General features: G+C 38.7%; 1 protein-coding gene across 1 annotated transcript in view; it reads right to left on the bottom strand.

The window, feature by feature from the left end:
• tjp1b (tight junction protein 1b) overlaps positions 1 to 9,212 on the bottom strand; it is a 42,562-nt gene extending 33,350 nt beyond the window's left edge. The window contains exon 1 of the mRNA XM_037683566.1: positions 8,975 to 9,212. The gene's annotated coding sequence lies outside the window, so the exon portion shown is untranslated. The remainder of the gene's footprint in view (positions 1 to 8,974) is intronic.
• Positions 9,213 to 22,939: the final 13,727 nt, after the last annotated feature.

Raw genomic sequence — 22,939 nt, 5'->3', positions numbered from 1 at the left:
AAACTGCTGTATCGGACTTAACTCTTACGCTGCCATGATGTCCAGGTCTTCTATGGCTCAGAATCAGTTACACAGCACACAAAGTACGCTGCAGTATGAGCATAAATCAGGGGCCTCGTGTCAGTACCATTACACACAAGATTGTTCACAAGCATAAACTATGCGTGAGCACATTTCACATTTTATAATGCAGCCAAAGATATCCCATCATTAGAGCTGATCTGTGTACAGCAAAAATGAAGAGGCTGCAATCGTAGCAGAAAAACAGATCTGCAAAGGGAAATCAAAACAGACAGTTGCATTCACAATACAGAACGTTAAATAGGGTCACATTAAAGAGCCATTTTCCAAAAACTAGTAATACTTTTGTTTCTTTGCACATTTTGTACAATTATTCAGTTCACTTTGAACCAGAAAACTAATTCAAGAGTCCCTGAAAGAAATGTTCTAAAATGTAACCCATTAGTGTTTTGAATTAAATGCAACAAAACATTCAAGGATTTAAGGATTGAAGGTTCTTTATTTGTCATTCGCACCCCATGTGGTACATGTGGTGGAACGAAATTATGTACACAGGGTCCCAGTTACATCCAACATAATAAAAACAACAACAACAACAACAACAACAACAACAACAACAACAACAACATCATATTGAACTAGAGATTCTGTTCAATGCTATATCAAAGTATTTATTCTGAAATGACACAGTGAAGTGTGCAATGCAACTGCAGCTGACAGTGCACCTTGTTAAATCTATTTCTCTTGATTTCTTCGTGCTCTCTCTCTCATCTTGTGCTACAAACGCACGTGTGCAGACGAGTTTTCTGGATGGGAGGAGAAGCACGTTTTCTGCCATGAGTTGTACATTATGCATTCCTGGCTTCGTGCATATTATCGCTCACAATCACCAACATCACTGTATGCATCACGCAGGGCACTTTTATGTTGTTTTCATGCACCTTTTGATGTTTCTAACCTGTCGGATGCGGACTGAGAGATGAATGGTAAAACACAGAGCAGTGTTTACACTTGGCTTGTGAACGCTTCTGTCCAGCAGAACAGGAAAAAAAGGTGTGATCATTGCAAAAGATACACCAACTTCAAAAACAGCTTAGAAGTAAAGCAGAAAGCTGCAACTGTAGTTACATTTGCCAATAAATGTACCGTACATTCTGTCTTTGTTCAGTAGCGATCAAAGCCGTCTATTGTTTAGAAAAAGGACTGCAGGGAGTGTATCATGCAGCCCAATACTCCGATACAAACAGCAATACAGCTACAGGTATATCGATGGCATACGTTACTCACAGCATTGCTAATGTGCAGATATAATCTGGCTTTTTGGAGTGTAAATGAAATGTAACTCCCTTTTGAATAAAATAAGACCAGCTAAAACTGTACTGTGACCGTCAGTTACTACACATCGCATGAATAGTCACCAAACATTGACACCATCAATATATTATCAACATCTGTGATACTGTCTACAAGAGCAACTTTACTGATAGTCTAAAGTTTGAATATTACTTGTGTTAGTGGAATTTTCTAATCTGTGAAAGTGACAAATAACTGCATCTTTTATTTTCTGACATTACTATCAATAAAAGCACTCAAAGTGCTGAGTTGGGCAAAAGTGTGTGGGTTTTGCAAATTTTTTGTTCCAGTTCAGTTTAAATTGGAATGAGAAATTAAAAATGTTTTAATTTAAATGCTTTGTGGCGGTTATAAAATTGTAACATTTACCATATATTTTTTAATAAGTATTATGACCACATTGTGTGTGTATTGAGTGAATGATAATGAAGTGAAATTTGAAAGTTATTAAGTCAGTTAATTTTTGAGCATCATTGAACTTCAGCTGCTCATATCACGCAACGCTTCAGTGAAACCTTTCATGTTTTAAAAAAAACAACTTTTGTTTGAATGTTTGCTGCACAGACAGGAAGTGTTTGAGAGAGAAAGGTACCGACTAACCAGAAGGAAAATCCAAGCAGAGGGCTTTGTTTTTGCCATGTGGTATGTACACAAATCAATGTGGAGACGCTTGCATTCATCTTTGAGGAAGCCAGTTTATTAAACTGGCATATGACATTTTCAGTGAAACATCAAAATGATGGCTCATGACTACAAAGTCAAAAACACACAGTCAAAACCAACAACGCTGAACTTGGTCACTTTTAATACAACTACGTACAGAGTAGTTTAGTAGTAAGTTTATTTAACATTAGTAAATGTTATATTTTTTAAGGGTCATGCTGTACATGAGCCAATCAAGCATCTGCATTATACCAACTGCACTGAAACATTGTTTATAAGGAAATATATTTCCCTTTCTTCCAATGTAAAATATAAGACGGAATTAATAAATTTTAAAATGAAGCAGCACTTCCTATGAGTAAAACTTCAATTTCAGGTGATAAAGTAATGAGCAGGACCACTGCAGGAGAAATTACTTTACCATTGTAAAGGTTAAAATGGCAACATTTTATGTGCACTTCATTGTACTGGATGAGGAGGAAGGTTAACCACATAAAACTCAAATTGTTTTTTTTCCTGTACATATAAGCCATCTACTAAACTTCAAGCACTTAAACCTGTAATACACTCTGTCAAGGACTGCTCTTCCCTTTTAAAATTCTGGCATTTATGAGACGGTTACTACATACTGCTGTAACGGCATAATTTGCATATCCCATCATTGCCCTGTTCTGAGCAGGATAAACAGCAGGAATCACATGGATGTGGTGCACTGAGAGTAAAAATGTGCTTCTGCTGAAGGTAATTTGCATATTGTCATTACTACATTCATTCTGAGTGAGAAAATGTACATGGATCTCAATATAAACATGCAACATAACATATGCACAAAATCCAATGACAGGAAATGGAGAAAACAAACCTGGAAAATTGCAACTTTTCAGTGAGAAAACATATAATCAAATGCCTACAATAATTACATATTTTTAAGAGTCCTCCAACTAAAACAGTAGGACACTGACCAACAGCAAAAACATGCCACATAGCTCATGAAACCCCAGTTTTCACTTTGGATAATGATCAAAACAGACAAGTCAGACACACCATCTCATATGGCAAAGTTAATTTTACATCGTTCTCAGCAGAGCCTCAGAGTGTTGACAGATTCCACACATAGTTTGTTCTCTCCACTACCTTCTGCCTCCCAGCATACAAATTAATTATTTCCACACCAACCTAAAAAGGTATGCAAAGAATCGAGCAATTAAACGCCACAAATAAGCAGCTCTGTCACTTCTTTAGAAACACTTCACACTTTGAAAATGGCTCTATATTTAAGTCTTGAATGCTCCTTTCTGAACAGCTTCTTAAAGCGAGATACAAACTGTGGCAGCACCTGAACGTAAAAAAAAAAAAAAAAAAAAAAAAAAGCTCTTGTTTAAATGTTTGCAAGCTCTTGTTTGCAAATTGACTATGGTTGAAAGCAGAAATGTCAACTGACAATTAAATAAAATATGTATTAGAGCCGAACAATATATTGGTAGGGCCAATATTTTAGGGACATATCGGTATTGGTGATAATTGTCCAAGTCATTATGTGCCGATATAAGCAAGTGCTGTGTGTTGTCATCAGTGTATGTTCCCATGGCGAAATTAGTTCTCTGCATTTAACCCATCACACCTGGAATGCACCCAGGTGGAGCAGTGGGCAGCTACTGTATGCAAGCGCCCAGGGAGCATTTAGGGATTGAGTGTCTTGCTCAGAGGCACCACAGCATGTGGAAATGGCTGGGGATCGAACCTGAGACTTTTGGGTCCCGAGTCAGCTGCCTTGCCTCTATCCCATCTTGGCCCTATATAGGCCCCTATATAGGCTATTGCCTTGTAAAACTTTATCCAGAACAATAACTGGAACGTAGGGGTAAAATATATCAGTATTAGTAACGTTATCTTTGTCGTTCTCAACGAAATGCATTGTTTGTCTGAAATCTTTACTTCTCTACAAAGAAAAAATGCTGCCGCAGTCAATACCAATTGGCTTTCACCATACATGACTAACTGTTTAAGCAATGAACAGGGAAGGGTGTTTCTTTGTTTATTTTATATTTATGTAACACACTTGATAACTTTATGGTACATAGTGGAGGATAGAAAATGTGAATGAACGTTTGAAAGACTGTTTCAAGACTTCAAGCGTTAAAACAGGTTTAAAAATAGCTGTTTACATGGATTCTTGGGAGTGGACAAAGATAAACAAGTTTTAGCCATTATATCAGTTATTGGTATTAGCCTTCCACTCCCGATATTGGTCGGGCTCTAGTCTATAGGAATAACTGTATAGCAGTTAGAGAAAGAAACATTATTATTCATTAAATCTTTAAATCATTCAAAAGTTTTTTTGGCTTTGTTTAGGTTTCCACCGATAGTGAGGTTTTTCTCTCTGCCCAACATATAGTTACTGAGTTTAACTGCTAGTTAACACAAAGATAAAATGTACAAAACTGAGGGGATGTTTTCTTCTTCTAAGAAACAGAATGATTTTAATTAAAGGTTTAATATTCACTCTCAGAGAAGACGCTTTGGTTTGACCTGTCTATTTCCAGACTGGAGTCTGTGATCGTAATCAGAGCCTCGGAGTGTCCTGAACACATGAAACAGGAAATGCGCTTCCAGACTCAATCAGCAAAAGGTGGAAGTTATCAGTGCCTCACAGGAGGGCAGGAATGTGGAGATAAGCAAAGGCTCCCCACCTCCTCTTCATCACCGTGATTGAAATGAAGACAACTGAGCCAAGGAACAACAGTAACGATAAAGGATGCTTCTATGCTGTTAAATAAAGGGGTTGATTTTGAAATGTGACAGATGAAAAACTGCACCCTGATAATTCCACGCCCCATTCACTCAAGGATTTATGAAGGACCTGATTTATACATGCAAGCCTCTGTTTAACAGGAGCTATAACCATGACAACTCAAACAGAAGGTGCTAGCTGGGAAATCTTAGCTTGACCACCCATCAAATCAATCAAACCAACGCCCAAAGCACACATCAAATCAGTTATTATGTTATACACAAGATCTACAAAAATGTAAAGTTTAAAAATAGAACAAGTAATAAAATACATAAAAAAATCACAACTTTCACTAATGATGTTTATATCTACACACAACAAAATGTACTTTCAGAGCTGTTCCATTTTTTTTACTTCAGAAAACATTCTCACAGTATTACTTCCCATTTTCTTAGCGCTCTTACCGTTTATAAAACATTAAGTAATTGTGCTGTTTTTTAGTGGTTGTGAACTGCTCTTTGAATAATGTAGTTTGTGATATAGTTGCCACAACACTGATGACTTTAAAGCCAGCTGTTTTTGAAAAACAGTAGGGAAAAAACAACTAAATAGTAGCGCTGCACACAATTTGAACAACGTGCACTGTGGGATATTATAGTTTAATATTGCAATGGTAATATCAACAGTGAAACACACAGTTTCCTCACTCCCCACTTTCTTGTCAAGATGAGTCTGTTGAATTTATTACTATGCAGAAAATGAATTCATAGTACTCAAATTATAAAAGACTATGATTCATTACAGTCCTTTGCGTTACTGACACTGCACTTACTGATATTACAATGACAATAAATGTGTGATATATATATATATTGTGGGGAACTTCTAAAATTGGTCAAATTTACAAAAAAAAGCAAATCAATCAGAAAGAACGCATCTAATGAATCAAACTTTAATTTGTCAGAAAAGGCAATAATTTTGTGTATTATGAGAGATGCTTTTGAATGACAATATTATGTGCCACTTCCATGTACATTTACACTGGTTATAGTTCTGAGAAATTCAGGCAGCAATATCCAAAAAGCACAAATGTTAGCCTATCTTAGTGGGATTTGTCTGGTTAAATAAAGGTTAATAAAATGACATAAATCAATATTCACAAAACTACAAGTGTATTAAATAAATCAGCTTGTAATTACAGTAGCAGCACAGGACAGCCAGCCACAATTACTGAAACTCTTTAGTTACCAAGCATTGTTTTTTTTACCATCCTTGTCTACACTTTAAGATTATTAATCAGCCCGGGGACACAGATGAAAACCACCTTCTTTAATCATTTCCCAAAAATAAAATAACTGACTTGTTCAAGCATAAAATTATAGACTAAAACGTTCAGTTTCTCCATGTGTCATCACATCACATTCCAAAATGTAACCTTGTTAGTGCATCTGTTGTCACCAACAAATGGATAAGCCCTTCATTCCAGACAGTTTCTATAAATACACATAACTACAACGCTGCAGTCTGTCAAATTTAACTGAAGCAAGCAAAATATCAGATCTGTTTGCCCTTGAAAAGCCACAATGACTCCGATGCCCACGACCACTTAGGGTTTTATGATTTACAGGCCATCATGTATGGCTGCCCATATATATTCCCTTCCTTGCATGTGACATGTTTGCAGGAATCATTTCCTAAACCGGTCCGCAATCCCATTTATTTAAAGAGAGAGGGTCAATTTAATCATAAAAATGAAACATCTAATTAGTGCCACAAATATCATCCGTCATGTGCCTCTCTTTCCTCAGTTGACACATCTATTAACCATGTGCAGCTGCTGCTCCATGCAGTGTTACAAGCATGATGACACATTTTAGTCACAGTCCTGAGGTAGTCAGAGTGGAGACGGAGCTATAATGAATCATCTAACTTCTACCAATCATGTTTCAGTGCAACGCCACTTCATCTTTATCTTCTTCTTTCTATATGTAATAAAAAAGGTCAGAAAAAAGGTCAGAAACAATCCATTTGTTTGATTACATTCTGCATGGCTTCCTCAACATATAAAAATGGGAATACAACAACAACAACAACAACAACAACAACAACAACAACAACAACAACGCGTAAATTAGGTAAACACTCCTTGTTAAAGCTGTGTCAAGTAACACTTTACGATGGAACCAGTAGGCAAACATACAAGGACTTCTGTCCAATAAAAGTGTAAAAATGATTAATTTTTGTTGTTTATATGGTTTATCAATCAGTCACCAAAATAGCCACACAGGTCTGCTTTTAATTTTTTTCATTTATGTCAAAACTAGGGGTGCATTGATAAATCGGACGGACGATTTATCAGCCCCGATTTCCTTAATTTTGGGAAATTGGAAGTCGACCGATACTTGCATGAGAAACCAATTCTACCCATTTTTTTTGTTTGTTTGTTTTAACAATTGTCTAGACTTCATTTATATTTCAGAGCACTACCTCGTGGCCAGTTAAAATAAGTTTGTATTGTTCAAGGGTATGTTTTTCAACAAAATAAGATTAGAAAATTGAAGGTGCACTGTGACCTTATAAAATCTGACAGTGTTGCTTACAAAACAAAATCGGTATCGGCCAAAATCAGAATGGGCAGATCAGGTTTTTTAGAGATCGGTGATCGGCTATAAAAATGCACCTCTATTTAAAACCTTTGATTTTAAGGGGACCATCAGAAAAAATTTATCTTCAAGACTATATTGGTGGATTATCTTCAAAACAAAAGTCCAAATGCACTGATTTTTGTTTGTTTGTGTGATTCAATTTGTGTTTTTTTTTTTTTTTTTAAATGTGCACACAGATCACAACGAAAATAAACAGGAAATGTAAAAATCAAAATTCATTGTTACTTATGTTTCCTGTATTGTGGCAATAAAATGTATGCTGGTTGAGAGAACGAGGACCAAAAGGCCTCTACTGTCTTTAAGAAAACATCTCTGGAAAAAAACAAGTTCTTATAGTACAAAGTAATTGTATTATTTGTATCTATACATTGTTGTTTAGAATATACATAGACACTGTTTTTTTTTTACTATTTAAGAAACACTCTTCTTAATTAAACCTATTAATGTTTATCATCATATATATATAATGTTTTTAATAATGTTTGTGTATTCCTATAACTTACATTTAGCATTGCCTAAATGCAAACTGCAAAGCCAGCGTATAGTCATATTAGTGTAAAAGTAAACATTTCCTATTCATCTTTAAGAAGACTGATACAGAATAAGAATAAAATAAAAACAATTATATTTCTGATTTAGATTATTATAGTAGTTAAACATATATATTAAAATGTTTTCACCGTTGTCATAGTAAAGTAGTTATAACTAAATAACAGCACATGTACAAATACAGCATGAATAAAGAGCCGTGTCAGCATATTACAGGTGATGACAGGTGTCTTTAAATGTATTCACTATAGAAACCTAAAACAACAAGGCACTAAAGTTTATCCAAAGTGTTGCAGAAGCTCACATATCAGGTACCCCACAAAAACCTATGACAGTGCATTATTGTGATAGCAAGCATGCCAGTGTTACCATATGTTAAACGGTCCAAACAATGGGCTATTGGCCACTTTTCTCCTGGTATTATTAATAAATACCACTTTATTGACAGAACATTCAGAGCCACTGCATGACCTTCTATTATGTAGACAATATTTCCAGCAGCTGACTTCATGTTACCACTCCCTCCTTTCCTCTCGCAGCCTGACTCTTCAATAAACCTAACGTATATAAAAATAAAAATCTCCTTTTATACCCACTTGGGTAAATCAAGCCCCTAAGCTGGCCGACATTTTGTTCCAGAAGCTAGGCTAGCTCCCTCTCGTTACCTGGACGCAGTTAAACAAGCCGCCCGAGCGATGACAACAGGGACGATGGGCATTTCATGACTCAACACAACCCCCCCATGAAAACTCGACAGAAAAAACACGGCAGTGGGGATTGTCATTTGTGATTTCAATAGGGGAGGGTAACATGTTGGGCAGCTAGCTATCCACTGACTTAGCAGGTAGCTAAAAGGTACCTCGGCTTGGACCGTTATCGCTCGGTTCTACCCTCGGGGGGACACGTCCAGTTTGGTCCTCAAGCTAAACTGGAAAATATGCCTCCATATGTGGCCCAATCGTGGATAGGAATAAAAAGAAAACCCATTCACCTTCACAATAGCAATGGTCCTCGCGGCGTGCTTGTGAGATTCTTAACAGAGGAGTAAAGACCTCCGTGGCGGTGGCTCCAGAGCAGCAGCTGCCGCCGCACTGCAATGGCAGGCGGTTGGATGAAGCCTTCCTTCTCCCCCCTCTGCGCGCTCACTTCGCCTGCCTTCTCCTGCGCTGTCACACTGACTGGCTCGCTAGGAACAAACCATTCGGACACTTCCGCGGGGGGAGTCAGCGGGGGATGCGGGAGATTGTTCACAGCAGCAGCAGCAGCCGCAGCGGCAACAGTCATCCAGCAGCAAGCGCCATTTCAGCGTGAGAGGAAAACAGTCGACGAAGAGGTAGAAACACGTCCACGGAGTTTATTTCTGTACCCGCTGACCACACGGGCTCCCGCCATGAACACAGGAGTGGATCCGGCTGTCCGTTCTGTCACGGATTTTAAACAGTCGATCAGTTAAACGGACTGATACGTTCTTTATCAGCAGGGGCGATTCTAGAATGTGACCTTTGGGGGTGCTTAGCCCCCCATTGCTGGCGATGGCTCTTAGCTTGAACAACGCAGTGGCCATTAGTGTCAGAAGCATTTGTAATGTAGGGAGGGGGGCACACTTGGGGGGGGGGGGGGGGGTCTTGGGGTCCTCCTCCAGAAAAATTTGAATAAAGTAGATGCCATTTCCTGCATTCTGGTGTATTTTAACAGGTTGTTAAACATCTTCATTTACCTACATAAGTAAACACGAATCAATAACTATTTTAGAGAGCATGGCACAACAAGAAGTAGCCTGACCAACAGCTCTCCTTGTGTGAATAGAGTATGCTCCGCTTCTCTCACACATCCTAACACCCCCACCCCCCTCCACCCCCAGTCAACAACTGCCGGCAACTGTATTACGGCACACAATACAGACATGCTTGATAAGATGCTACAGACGTAACCCCCCCCAAAGAGGCTAAAAATGCCACTATGTATCAGCGCTGTAGTTATTTTAAATCACCTTCACAGTTCAGGCAAACTGTTTCCAAATTAAATCTACTCATTGCACACTAAAAAAAATAAAATAAAAAAAAATAAAGATTATCCTGAACTATATCAAATGGTGAAAGTTTGAAGAGTTTATTCTTGCAGTCTTGATGTATTCAGAAGCACCCTTAGAACTAGTTAATTCAACAAACATAAAGTGGTAAAGCCCTCACCTCCTCCATCCCTTCTTTGCATCTGTTTCTGAAAAAAATAATGCGTACAAACATGTTTTACATTGGTGTTGTTTTGAATGCACAAAATGTGTTGCGAAGAAGCCGATTTACATTTGAACCACAGCAAACTTAAACGTTTTTCCAGGCAAAGCTGAGGTGCATTACTCAAGTAATAATGACATGCTGCAGAAAGTAATTTAAAATGCAGAGGATGGAATTAAAATCCAGCCTACAGTCACAATGCTCGATACTCCTTCCCATGGGGCATGAATTTAATCAATATACAGTATAATGTAAATTGTGCACTGCACCAAACCCCACTCTAAAACTCTATCTCGGACACTTTAGTTGTTTTGTTTTTTTTGTGCTGACCTTTCTTGAACCACCTAATTCTCTGCAGCACATATTGTTGTGCATTTTATCACTTTGAAACTGTGTGACCATTCTTGTCACCTCTACCTGTGGCACTAATGAGCCTAGGAGAATGTAGAGCCTAAATGTAAAGCTGCAGGACACAGAGGTCCAGAAATGCTGCTGACGTTAGGAGATAGCTGCAGACTCCATTGGAGGATCCAGAGTAAACGGGGAAGGGGGGCATCTTGAATGTAAGATTGTGGGATGGCCAAGGTCAAGAGAATTAAATAAACAAGGGCAGTCACACATATCCTGGGGGGAACAACGTGTGACAAACAACAGTTGGAAAAGGGCGTGAATATAAAGAAAGCTGAAGAGGACAGTGAATGCAAACGTGACTCTCTCCAGACCTTTTGTATGTTAGCACAGCTTTTACCCTTGACCATAACGGATGACCAGATAAGGACTTTTTAACAAGTTATCAGCATGTGTCACAAAACTAACATCACAATACATCACAATATAATCACATTAGGTGTTTAAGCAAAAAATAATTAAAAGACTTTTTATTTTATGAAGGAATCAATACACATTGCCTACTGAAGTTTATGCCAGAGCATCTTATGAGAAATGATGCCATTGGATTCATTTTGGTCAAATCTTGTAAATGATGTTATGCACAATCTTGTGCAATTTTACAAGCCCTCACAAGGTCTGTTAGAGCTCAAAGTACTGAGGACGACTTTAGCTCAGTATCTGTAAAACTGACTGAGCTGAAGTCATTTTTACATTGGCTTAGGTTCATTAGCTATGGTGGCCATGTCAAATTGGGTTGACTTCAAAAAGTAATCAGTTGTGACCTTGAAGAGTTTGAATTAAATCTATTCCATGGTTCAAGAGATATTTTGTTAACAGAGTTGTTTCTGAACTCCAATGTAAAAATCACAAACTTAACAATTAAGCGTATGATCATTTAGCTTCTGAGTACAAGTTTGAGATTAATCTCAGAAATTAAAAACACCATTTTTTTTGCCTCAGTCTCAGTCAAATTGACTGAGTTATCATCATTTTTGTGTTTTTATAAGGTCGCTCAGCTGTGACAGCCATCTTGAATTGGCTTGACACCAAAAGTTCATCAATTGTTTTCAAGGTAGCAGCAGGTTAGGACCCAGAAATATAGACTAGATACAAGGAACTAAAAAAAAACCCCACTTATTTTATTATAAACAAACAAAAAAATGCTGTTGTGGCAGCAAAACCCACTTAAAAACACTTGAGAAGGAGCAGGAGGAAGCACAAGAAGAACCGGACTGAATATATACAACAGGGCTGATGAGAAAGTGACACTTCACCTGGGAACAGATTATAGTGAGCGTGGCTGACTGAGCGGAGCCAAAACTGACTGAGGAGGAGTAAATATTGTCAAAGAGGAAAACAGAAAGAACTGGTAAAATAAAATAAAAAAAACACAGAAACACAAACAACTAAACACAGATTCTGAAAGTTAGATGTACATCCAATGATGACTTTCTGAGGGTTTTATTAAAATCCGTTTTACTGACGTTTGTGGGATCATTTTCCAGCATGGTACACATTCACATGTACAAACAGGCTAAATCATTATTGCCTTTTCTGTGGAACAATTAAGTTATCATACAACTTAAACATAAACATAGTTTATATATATATATATATATATATATCTGCAGCAAATTGCAGATGCTTAATGCTAAAGTAACAGTTCAGCTCGTTTGAGGGGTTCTGTGGAACTATTATGAACAAGTAATATCTTACCTGTTGTGGATACACTTTGGACCGCCTCAGTTTGGAGAAGTGAAATTTATTTCTGACTCGGATTAAGACTGGTTTTATATTTCATAAACCTTTTCATTGTTGTGGGTGGCACAGTGGCACAGTTGGTAGAGTTGCCACCTTTCAGCGAGAAGGTCGCCAGATCGAATCTTGGCCAGGGGGCCCTTCGGGATGGAGTTTGCATGTTCTCTCCGTGCATGCGCAGGTTTTCTCCGGGTACTCCAGTTTCCTCCCACAGACCAAAAACATGCATGTTAGGCTGATTGGTAACTCTAAATTGTCCCTAGATGTGAGTGAGAGAGTGAATGGTTGTTTGTCTCATTTGTCTCTATGTGTCCCTGTGATGGACTGGAGACTTGTCCAGGGTGTCCCCTGCCTCTCGCCTAGGGATGTCTCGACATGGGCACCAGTGACCCCCCGTGACACAAAAGGAAGAAGTAGGTAAAGATAATGGATGGATGGATTTTCATTATTGTCTGTTTTGCATTATTATTCCGGCTGGACATGCCCCAAATTGTACCAGAAATGCTACAACTAGCTGCTGCTGTCATTAGCACAAGTTTATAACCCCAAAACTATATGCAAATAATTGTGTGTTGTGAATAGTGTTTATACAAACTGCTATGATATTTTTCACTTTGGTCTTCACCTTACTCAGATTAGCCAATCCTACATCAGTCTGGACAGAATTAAACTCTGAGCTCAATTTGAAGAACATTTCAAATCACTATGTACAACAACATCTTTCAGTCAGGTCATCTGGACAGTTTCTTTTTTTGTGCTGAAACGTTTCGCCTTCGATCCGGAAGGCGTCATCAGTCAAGGAAACGCACAACAAAACTGATTCTTCCCCCAACAGCTTACTCCAAAGTGGAACAAACCAGTTCTGCTTGTGATAAGATGGTCTCTTTGGTATGTACAACAGGTAAGATAGTAATTGTTTATAATCATTTCACAGAACTTTCTTCAAATGAACTGAACTAGTGCATCAGTGAAGCCCTTGAATGCCCTCTGTCACAGCACTGGGGGTGTCTGCATCACTGGGTCCAGTGACACAGAGGGAGTTTCACATGTGTAGAAAAAAAAGAACACAGCTTTTATCACCTCATGGAGCGCACACTGCCCCTGATGGTGAGCCGGTCTCCTCTCCACCAAACATTGTTGTGGTTGTTTATGAGCTATACTGAACAAAAATACAAACTCAACACTTTTGTTTTTGTTCCCATTTTTCATGAGCTGAACTCAAAGATCTAAGACTTGTTCCATGTACACAATACGCCTTTTTCTCTCAAATATTTTTCACAAATTTGTGTAAATCTGTGTTAAGCCGCTTTGCCTTTGATAAGTACAACTCCTCTCGGCTCTCTTCTTATCAGTTCTTCTCAGGTGGAGCTGATTTGCCACTGTGACTTGTTTCCTGCTCTGTGGGCGAGATCATATCCGGTCGTTGTGTTTGAGCCACTCCGCCCATTATGATCAGAGTCGAACGTTGGTGGACCAACGTTCCACAGTCAACAACCTGATCAACTCTATGTGAAGATGTGCTGTTCTGCATGAGACAAATGGTGGTCACACCAGATACTGACTGGTTTTCTGACCCCTCTGGACCCTACCAATACAGTAAAACTGCACATTTTAGAGTGACCTTTTATTGTGGCACACCTGTGCAGTAATCACGTTGTCTAATCAGCATCTTGATCAGCCACAGCTGTGATGTGGATGGATTATCTCGACAAAGGAGAAGTGCCCACTAACACAGATTTACACAAATTGGTGAACAATATTTGAGAGAAAAAATCTTTTGTGTTCATATAGAAAAGTTTTAGACCTTTGAGTTCAGCTCATGAAAAATGGGAGCAAAAACAAGTGTTGCGTTTATATTTGTGTTCAGTGTACGGTGACTGTACTTGTCCAGGGTCAAACAGACACTGAACGCACCACTGCAGAAGAGGAAAACTATCCTTTTTGTTTGATGGTTTTTGATCTAACAGATCATGTGAGATATCACACTGAAGCAAGAGATTGTGCTTACCTAGTTATAAATGCATCAGTGCACAAATTATCTTGGTTTTAAACTAGTATAAAAAAATACCTTTAATAGGCCTTTAATTTCTGTAAAAATGAATGAATATTTGTCAAAAAACTTTTAATTTAAAAATGTATGAACATAAAATGATGAGGATATTACAGAACAATGGAAAGACTGTCAAGATGAATTGTACTGTGTCTGATCTGTTGTGTGTTGTACCATTATAACTTGTTTGCATGTGTTTGTTTTCTCCTCCAGTTCACAGTTAAACGCAGATCATTTTGTTCTCTGGCACAATACATAGATTTCATATTTCTCACAACTATTCTATACAGCCAAGTGGCTGCTGGGAAATATGCATTTGTGACACCTGAAACAGAAATTGTTAAAATACGGTGACTTATCCAGTATAAGTAATAAAAAACGAGAAATATTTAATCACAGCATATATTCAACTTTGCTTAAAATTGACGTATGCTTGTTAGTTAAAAATGTTTTGTGCTAATATTTTATTCCAGTAAATTAAGTCTTAAAAACTACATTTCTCTTAGTGTAAAAATCAGAACGCACAACTTGTAACTGTAAATTTGGATTAAATTTTGTGCACATTTTAAACCTAAAAACAACGTCAAGCCTTGTTCAGGGAGGCGAGGCGTTTCTGTTCGATGACCCTCCTCAAATGAACCTTTAATCTCCGTCTGATTTTCCCACCGACAGCCGAGAGCTCAGACACACGAGGGCGGCAGATCATGTGACAGCGGGCCACCAACGTCCAAATCCTCTCTGGATCAAACAACTCATGAAGCAAAGACACAATCACATAAGTATGTTTGTGCCCTGAAGGGGAGCACACACAAAAGCTAATAAAGACGGACAATTTCAATCAGTTAATGCGGATCAGTGTTATGACAAAAAGAAAAAAAAATTAACTGTGAACCAGAGAGTTAAATTATTTTGCCGTTATGGATCAGATTGCAGTCCATAAAGCTGCTGGAGGGGAATAAAAGCTTTTAAAGCAGTCAGTTCCCGATTTATCAATTGGCCCGCTGAAAATGGAAGCAGCAGATTAATTTCCTGCATTGACTAACAAAATACTCAAAGGCTCTGAACTTTATGGCTCGACGACATTGTTGTTCGTAAACATAGTATATAAAAGAAAAATATGCGACCTCTGCTGTGAATGAGCATCTACATTGAAACTGATGAGGCTGGTATACATTTTACCAACCCTTAAATACAACCTTAATGCAAAAGGTTGTCTATTTATGGGAGGTCAGGATGCAAGTGAAGCAGTTGAAGGCCTTGGTGGTCTCGCATCAGATGCTCCTTTTGGGTCGGACTCAAAGGGGACAGTGGAGGGCAGCTGATGGGGGTGGGGGGTGGGGGGGGGGTAACGGAGACAGGAGGAAAAATGAAGAAAAATCACCCGGGGGTAAATTACCGCACTGCGGAAAGAAGTCAGACTGTACTATAAATCTCCTCTCCCTCTCAATTCAACTGGGATTTTTTTTTATTATTATCACATTTACAAGGTGATTTGTTGACGGTTTTCATGAAAACCAATAAAAATAAAGCTTTTTGTTTTGTTGAGTGGATCCAGCAGGAAGTAAGCTGGAGTTAAAATGGAAGTTAAACTAAAAAGAAAGTCAGAGTCATCATTAAAAATAAGCTCTTTCCATTCAAGTTGCAGCTCGATCCATGGTTTCTTATGATGTTCTGCGGTTTAAATGTTTTGTGGTTACTCATGACTTATTCCTAACTCAACAGTTAGAGAACCCTCTGTCCTTTTGCATCAGCTTTGAAACTAATGTTTGCATCAAGTCCCTGAACATTTAGGTAGTTAAACTCTGCCCTCTGCAGGACTTCAGCTGAACACTATATGTTGGACCTGACTGAGTCAAGTCTGGCCAGGCAAACAGTGTGAGGAGAATTATTTATGGTGGCATTGGTACAAGTGTGAGGTGAGTCGACCTGTGTGTTTCAACCCCTGCTGGCCAGTAATAACACTTCATGCATTCATGAGGAGGAAGCAAGAGTTGTGGTGTTCACCCACGGATCTGCAGTGAAGGGATGGTCCTGAGTCTAAACAGCATATGGTCTCTCCCAGGGCATCCGCACATGTTCTACACATCCAGAAACATGGCCGACTGCACCAAGAACGCACATTTTAAACACAAAATGTGCTTCTGGCTTTACCTCGTGGCCAAACACTGTAGCTGTTCGGACCTTATGCAACCACTGAAATAATAAATGCATAACTTTTTTCCTGCATTGTCCAACAGTGACTTAGAGGATTTAACACTAAGAACAGATTTTTTTTTTTTTTTACATTGCAACACTTTTCTAAACATTACCTTACAATGGGTGAATGAAAAATTAATACGTTTTAACATTAAGAGGGAAAAAAGTCACATTTGAAAAGTAAATTTCTTAAATTTAGGCTCATTTCTTGTTTTTACTACATATGATACACAGTACATAATGTGACATGATGTGTAACAAACCTATACAATAAGACTTGACAGACTTTAATGTCCCTTTAAGTCGTTTTGGTCAAACCTTGAAAATAACGTTAAACACAATATACGATATATCCCACGTGATCTGTTGAAGGATGCGGTGTGAATGCCTCTCACCACTAGCACAAAACATTTTCTCTCGTTGTCTGCAATGATGTAGTCTAATAGTCATTTTTGGAAAGCTAAGTCTGATTAGCTGTGGCGACCATCTTGAATTGGATTGACCTCAAAAGTTAATCAGCTGTGGATGTAAATACAGGGATTACTTTCTGAAAGTTCAGTTAAAACATGTCTAGTGGTTTATGACATACAGTATTTAGCATCAGCAGCCAAACAGGGTTGACTTTAACAGTTAATGCCAAGATGTTTGGTGCTCAAAGGGGACGATGCTCAGCTACTACCACACCAATTTTAGCTCAATATCTGAAAAATTAGCAGAGTTGTTTAACTATTTTGTTGTTTACTGAGATCACGTTGTGGCGGACATCTTGAATTGGACTGAATCCAACATTTATTCAACTAGATGTCAAACAAATTGAAAGTTTCTTAAAAATCTGTTCAGTGAGTAATGAGATATTTTGCTAACAGTGCAAACAAAGAACACACACACATTGGGACCAAAACCTAATGGCTGTATCTTCACATTTGGCAGCAGGCAATAGTAAACTATTAAACAAATCCTACACAATATAAGATAAATTGCACAAATTCCACATAAAATATATTTAAGGTGTTTATAAAGAAAAGAGGGCGACAGCGTAACTCGACCTGTACTACTGTACCAAGACACATGAGGCGCAACCTGTTCCCTTTAAATAGTTTTGAAAATGTTTTGAGATTTTTACCAGTTTATACAAAAAAGTTTTGTTAAAGCAGTATATACAACAAAAAGTTACTTTTACAATATATATCTGTACCAATAAATATTTAATATATTTATAATATTCATTAATAAATGCAACTCCGTTATTCTCTGAAGGACAATTTGGATATGATGTTTGATATAAAAATACATCTGATGATGCTTTAGATAAATACAACAGTACATGTTCATCTCATGATAATCAACAGCCAGTGTAACCTGCCAATCATCTACAGTATGTAAGCAGCCAAGCTCATGGCTGATCATGTTATTTTAGCCCAACTTCACAGTTTTTCATTTAAAATGCTTGACCCGTCCTCCATCTTGATGCTGACAGTCCTTCACTTGACCTCACACTCCCGTACTCAGCTGGGTGGAATAACATGAAGTCCATCTCACAAATAAAACCAAATTTGTAACAAAGTTCTGTTATTGTGTTTTAAATAGATCCAGACAGTGTTTCTAGAGGAGAAATATTAAACAAGATGTTGGTTTTGTGCCACAGTTTCAATAATCCACAGCTGCAGCTGTTTACTACCCAGGTCTCTGCTCCTGCCGTAAATCACAAGGGAAAGTCAATAGAGTTGTTGGGATTTATGTGAGTTTGATGCTTCTCTCTCAAGATGATTTGTAGCTGATGAGCAACACGAGCTCAACCGTAAAGCCAATTTCAAGGCACAGACCATTTTCCTCAAATTGTCCACTGTCAGATTAGAGCGTTGTACTTCGCATCCTTTATGGACTAGACAAGATGATGTAATTAAAAAATATACTGGGAATCCATTTTGAGCTCTTTGAACAGTCAACATTAAAAACATGTAGTAATCATGATTAGCAGTTAAAATGTTCACATATTTTGAACTGGGTTTCTATAAAAACTGTTCTAGATTTGGGAACAAATTCAGTTGGAAGAATGAGACTTTAAAAGTCTCATCTATGCCACTATGGACATTTTTAAACACAAATCTTTATTCTTTTTTTTTTCTGCACACACTTTCTAACAAAAATCCTGAACTATCTGTTTAGGGCAACTCAAAATACAAAGAAAGAACAAGTTTAAGTTGGCTAAAGATTAAATCCAAACCTGTTTGAAATTATGTTTTTCAATTCTCCCCTGGTTGTTATTGAACAGAACCATGACAGGATCAAGATAAAGCGGGACAGACACCCTAAAATCTAATAAGAACACCTCCATATTTCTTTGGGTGGTGGTGGACATGTTAAAAAAGCTGCTATGACTTGTTTCTGAAAAGCTCCTGTCCACACAGAGACACAAGGAAGAGAGTTTTTAAAAACTTCAGTTTTACAAAGTGATTTAAGAATATATTTTTTTTCATACCAAAACTTTGTGTGTAATTATTTTGTGTGTAATTATCATAATTTCTAATTTTCTGAACTGTGGAGACCCCTAACGCAGGGAACAGCCAAAAAAACCCAAAAAAACATCTATTATACATTTTCTATCCTTAACATGTGTTGTTTTTTTGGGGTTTTTTTGTCTTTCATGTACACCTGGACCTACCATTCTGTTTTTGTCTGTCTCTCCTTCCTGTCCTCTCAACCAGCTGGTCAAAGCAGATGGCTGCTTGTCCTGAGCCTGGTTCTGCTGGAGGTTTCTTCCTTTTAAAAGGGAGTTTTTCTTTCCACTGTTGCCACTGTGCTTGCTCAGGATGGGAGACTGCAACGAAGCTAAGATTCAACTTGTCTGCTGGATTTCTTAGATAGAGAACTTTACTAATTGGCTTTTATGTGAATGTTCCTGTAAAGTGCCCTGAGACAACTTTGTTGTGATTTGGCGCTACATAAATAAACTGAATTGAAATTGAATTGAAATTCCAGCTGGGAGTGCTGCAAGCTGCAACAGAAATGCTACAGCTAGCTAGCATGCCAAGTCAACGTTTTTCTAAAATAGGTCAAGGTCAAGGTCAAGGCTTCTTTATTGTCATTCGCACCACATGTAGTACATGTGGTGGAACAGCATTGTGTACACAGGGTCTCAGTTACATCAAACAAAAGTATAAATTGTAAAGAAAAACAGTAATAAGATCTAAGATACACTAAGCACTAGTAGTATAAAAACAATACACCGAACAACAGCAGCACGAACATGAGTCTGTATGAGCAGATGAGTACGAATGAATACAGCAGCATGAAATAAATCAGCAGCATGAGATCAGCAGCATGGATAATCAGCAGCACAACAATCAAAGTGGCATTATTTTATTTTCACTGTGATTATTCTGGTTAGAGATTCATGAGTCTAACAGCTTCAGGGTAGAAGCTGTTCCTCAGTCTAGTACTTCTACACTTAATGCTCCTCAACCTCCTGCCTGAGGGGAACGGGTCAAAAAGTGTATTTGTGTAACAAATGCTTACGAATACAAAAAATGTTTGTTTAATGTAAAACTAAAGGTGATGTAATGGGTTATAAAATGACATTCACGTGTACTACTGTGAAATCTTTGAGACTGTAGTTGTTTTAGGGTCTTGGCTCCACTCAGATTAGCTGTTAGTTTCTTAAACTGTTCAGAATTAATAAATGTTAATCTTAAAACAGAGATTATTTCAAACCTGGCTGCAGCAAAGATCTCATTTGTTCCTAAACTTTCTACAGAACCCCACTTCCCAAAAGAACTGATTCAGTATCAATACATCAGTATTTATCTGAACCACTTGGTAAAGAAAATACATGAACGGTGTTTCAAAGTACATTCGAGTAGTCAACACATTGGTGCGTGATGTGTAAAATGATGAGTTTAAATACAGACTGTGCCCAGGCCCTACAGTGACCCACCATATGTCCCATCAGTGGACACATGGACAGACCTTCCTCCTGAGTCACAGCCTCAAGAAACGAGCTCAACATCTGTCATCGCTTTCACGCAGCCCCCTCGTGTAACCTCCACGCATGACAAGAGTCACATGTAAACTCCCCCCTGAATCACCTCCAACCAGCCCTCCTGTGCTTATCACCTAAAGGACAAATATTAAAAATAGTCATCCAATTGACTGGGTTACATAACAGGCCTGTCTCATTTAGAGGAAATCAGCAGCTCTGACCACAGAGCCTCCCATCACATCCCCCCTCTCCTCCCTGCAATAAGGCCTCCTACGGAGCGAGTCGTGATAAATCTCCTGCACCCATACCGCGCCTCCCTCCCTTTCGCAGCCCCGTTGGTGTGTCCCACTCAGGTGCAGCGCCATGTCTTCATCACACAGGAACAACCTTCCTCAGTAACAGGCCCTGGATATGCAGATCGGTTAATTCAGCTGCAGTTGCTCTCCCTGTAAATGCATCTGCAGCACTTTCCAAAGACTGAGCGGGGAATAAGTGCTTACTCTGGGGCCTTTCCCCCCTCTTTTGGTGGTGGTTAGGGGAGGTAGTGCCTCTGTCCATGGTAGAGTGCAGCCAAGGATAAGATTTGAGCAGTGGAATGGGGCAAGCAGAACTAATTGGTGCTTAAAACTTTGACCCAGCTTGTGACCGATCCTGATCGGTTATGGAGTAATTAATTTAATTGTGCTTTTCATCTCGACTTAGCTGCGTCTGCTCCTGCTGATTTAAGCTTCTCTGCAGCTCACCTGCAGCAAACATTCCTTTAACGTTTTCAGAACAGCTGAGAGCGCAGGAAAAAACACGAGTGCATTAAGGGCAGAAACCTTCAGAAAATCAAGATGGATGAAACGGCACTCTGAGTTTAGCTTGCACGCTGCATCAGACCTACAAGGGAACGTCTCTCTTTGTATATAATGTGTATTTTCCCACCAGAGGCAAGAAACAAGCAACGTGCTCACACATATCTTAGTATTAATGCAAACACAGAGCAAAAAAAGATGAATTCCCAAGCAACTCTGAGAGTTTACAGTTTCGTTCCATTGATGCCTGAAGTACCAGTTTAGGGGAAAAATGTTAAAGTATAAGTGATAAAATATAAGCCTAACATTTCTTGAGGGAATGCATGTCATCTGCCAACTTTCATGCCACAGCTTTAAATAAAAAAACATTTTAGATGACGCCCATTAGAGCTGTTCAGATCAAACCTTGTGAATGCCATTCTGCACAATTTCACGTGATGTTATGATATTTTGAAGATGTTAGCGCTCAGCGTGAATATTGAGAATCACTCCTAGCTACTGCTACACCAAACTTTATCTCAGTATCTGTAAGTTTGACTAAATCCCATTCATTTATGTGTTGGCTATTTTCGATTAACTGTGAATTTTGATAACTAGTTGCACATCCAGTGACTCCTTTCTGAGAGTATCAGTTAAATCTGCCAAACAAACATGCACGCATGCATAGAGACACAGGGAAACATGTCATCACCCTTTCCCCCTGGGCAATAGAAATGGAATGAGATGGATCCATGTATCTTCCATCCATCTCTTTTCCTTACCCGTTTTCCCTTTCCGGGTCAGAGGGAGCTGGTGCCTATCTCTAGCAGTCACTGTGCAAGAGGCGAGGTACAGCCTGGACAGGTGGCAAGTCCATCACAGGGTCATGCATCTACACTCAGCAGTAAAAAATAAAACTAAAAGGACTAAAATGAAATACTGTAAATGCAGCAGCTTTGAAATGGGATGAAGGGTTGTCGATAAGCACCGAAAAATAACTCCAGCGGTACAACAAAAGGCAACGAGTGCACCGAAGACTGTTATTAACCCCCCCTCTCTTCATCTCTGCTGTGCTTTCTGCAGCCTTAGCACTAAAATCTGATTCAAGCTTTCTGTGAACAAGAGCAACGCTTGCCAACGCAAATGACAGCGGGAGTGGGCCGGGCGCCAGAGTCCTCCCCGGACTATCAAGAGAGAAAAGCAATCAAAAGAAGCAATCGATATAAACAAAGTCTTAACTACTATTGATCATTTAGCTCCACGCTGATGAGCAATGATAGCTGTGGACCTAAATTCATACACTCAGTTGATTAATATATTCGCTCGTCTGCTGAAACAACCAATCAGATGAGATTTTTGGTTTTTATTTTTTTATGTAACAGCCAGATTATCCAGCAGCTCACTAGCGGTGTTGTGTCTGTGGTGACATTTTAGTTGGATGTGATGGAAACTGCTCCTCAGCTCAGCATCCTGCAGTCTCATCACTCACAGTAAGGCGGACTGTTACTTCCATCAGCTGCATTCGCGTTTGAGCAAGTCAGCAAGTTTTTCTCCGGCACAGCCTCCTGCACTATAT

The sequence above is a fragment of the Nematolebias whitei genome, chromosome 10 (assembly GCF_014905685.2).
Source record: "Nematolebias whitei isolate Nwh7 chromosome 10, NemWhi1, whole genome shotgun sequence".
NCBI classification, from domain to species: Eukaryota; Metazoa; Chordata; class Actinopteri; order Cyprinodontiformes; family Rivulidae; genus Nematolebias; species Nematolebias whitei.
Note: the sequence above shows the minus strand (reverse complement) of the source record. Positions and strands in the feature narration are given on the sequence as shown.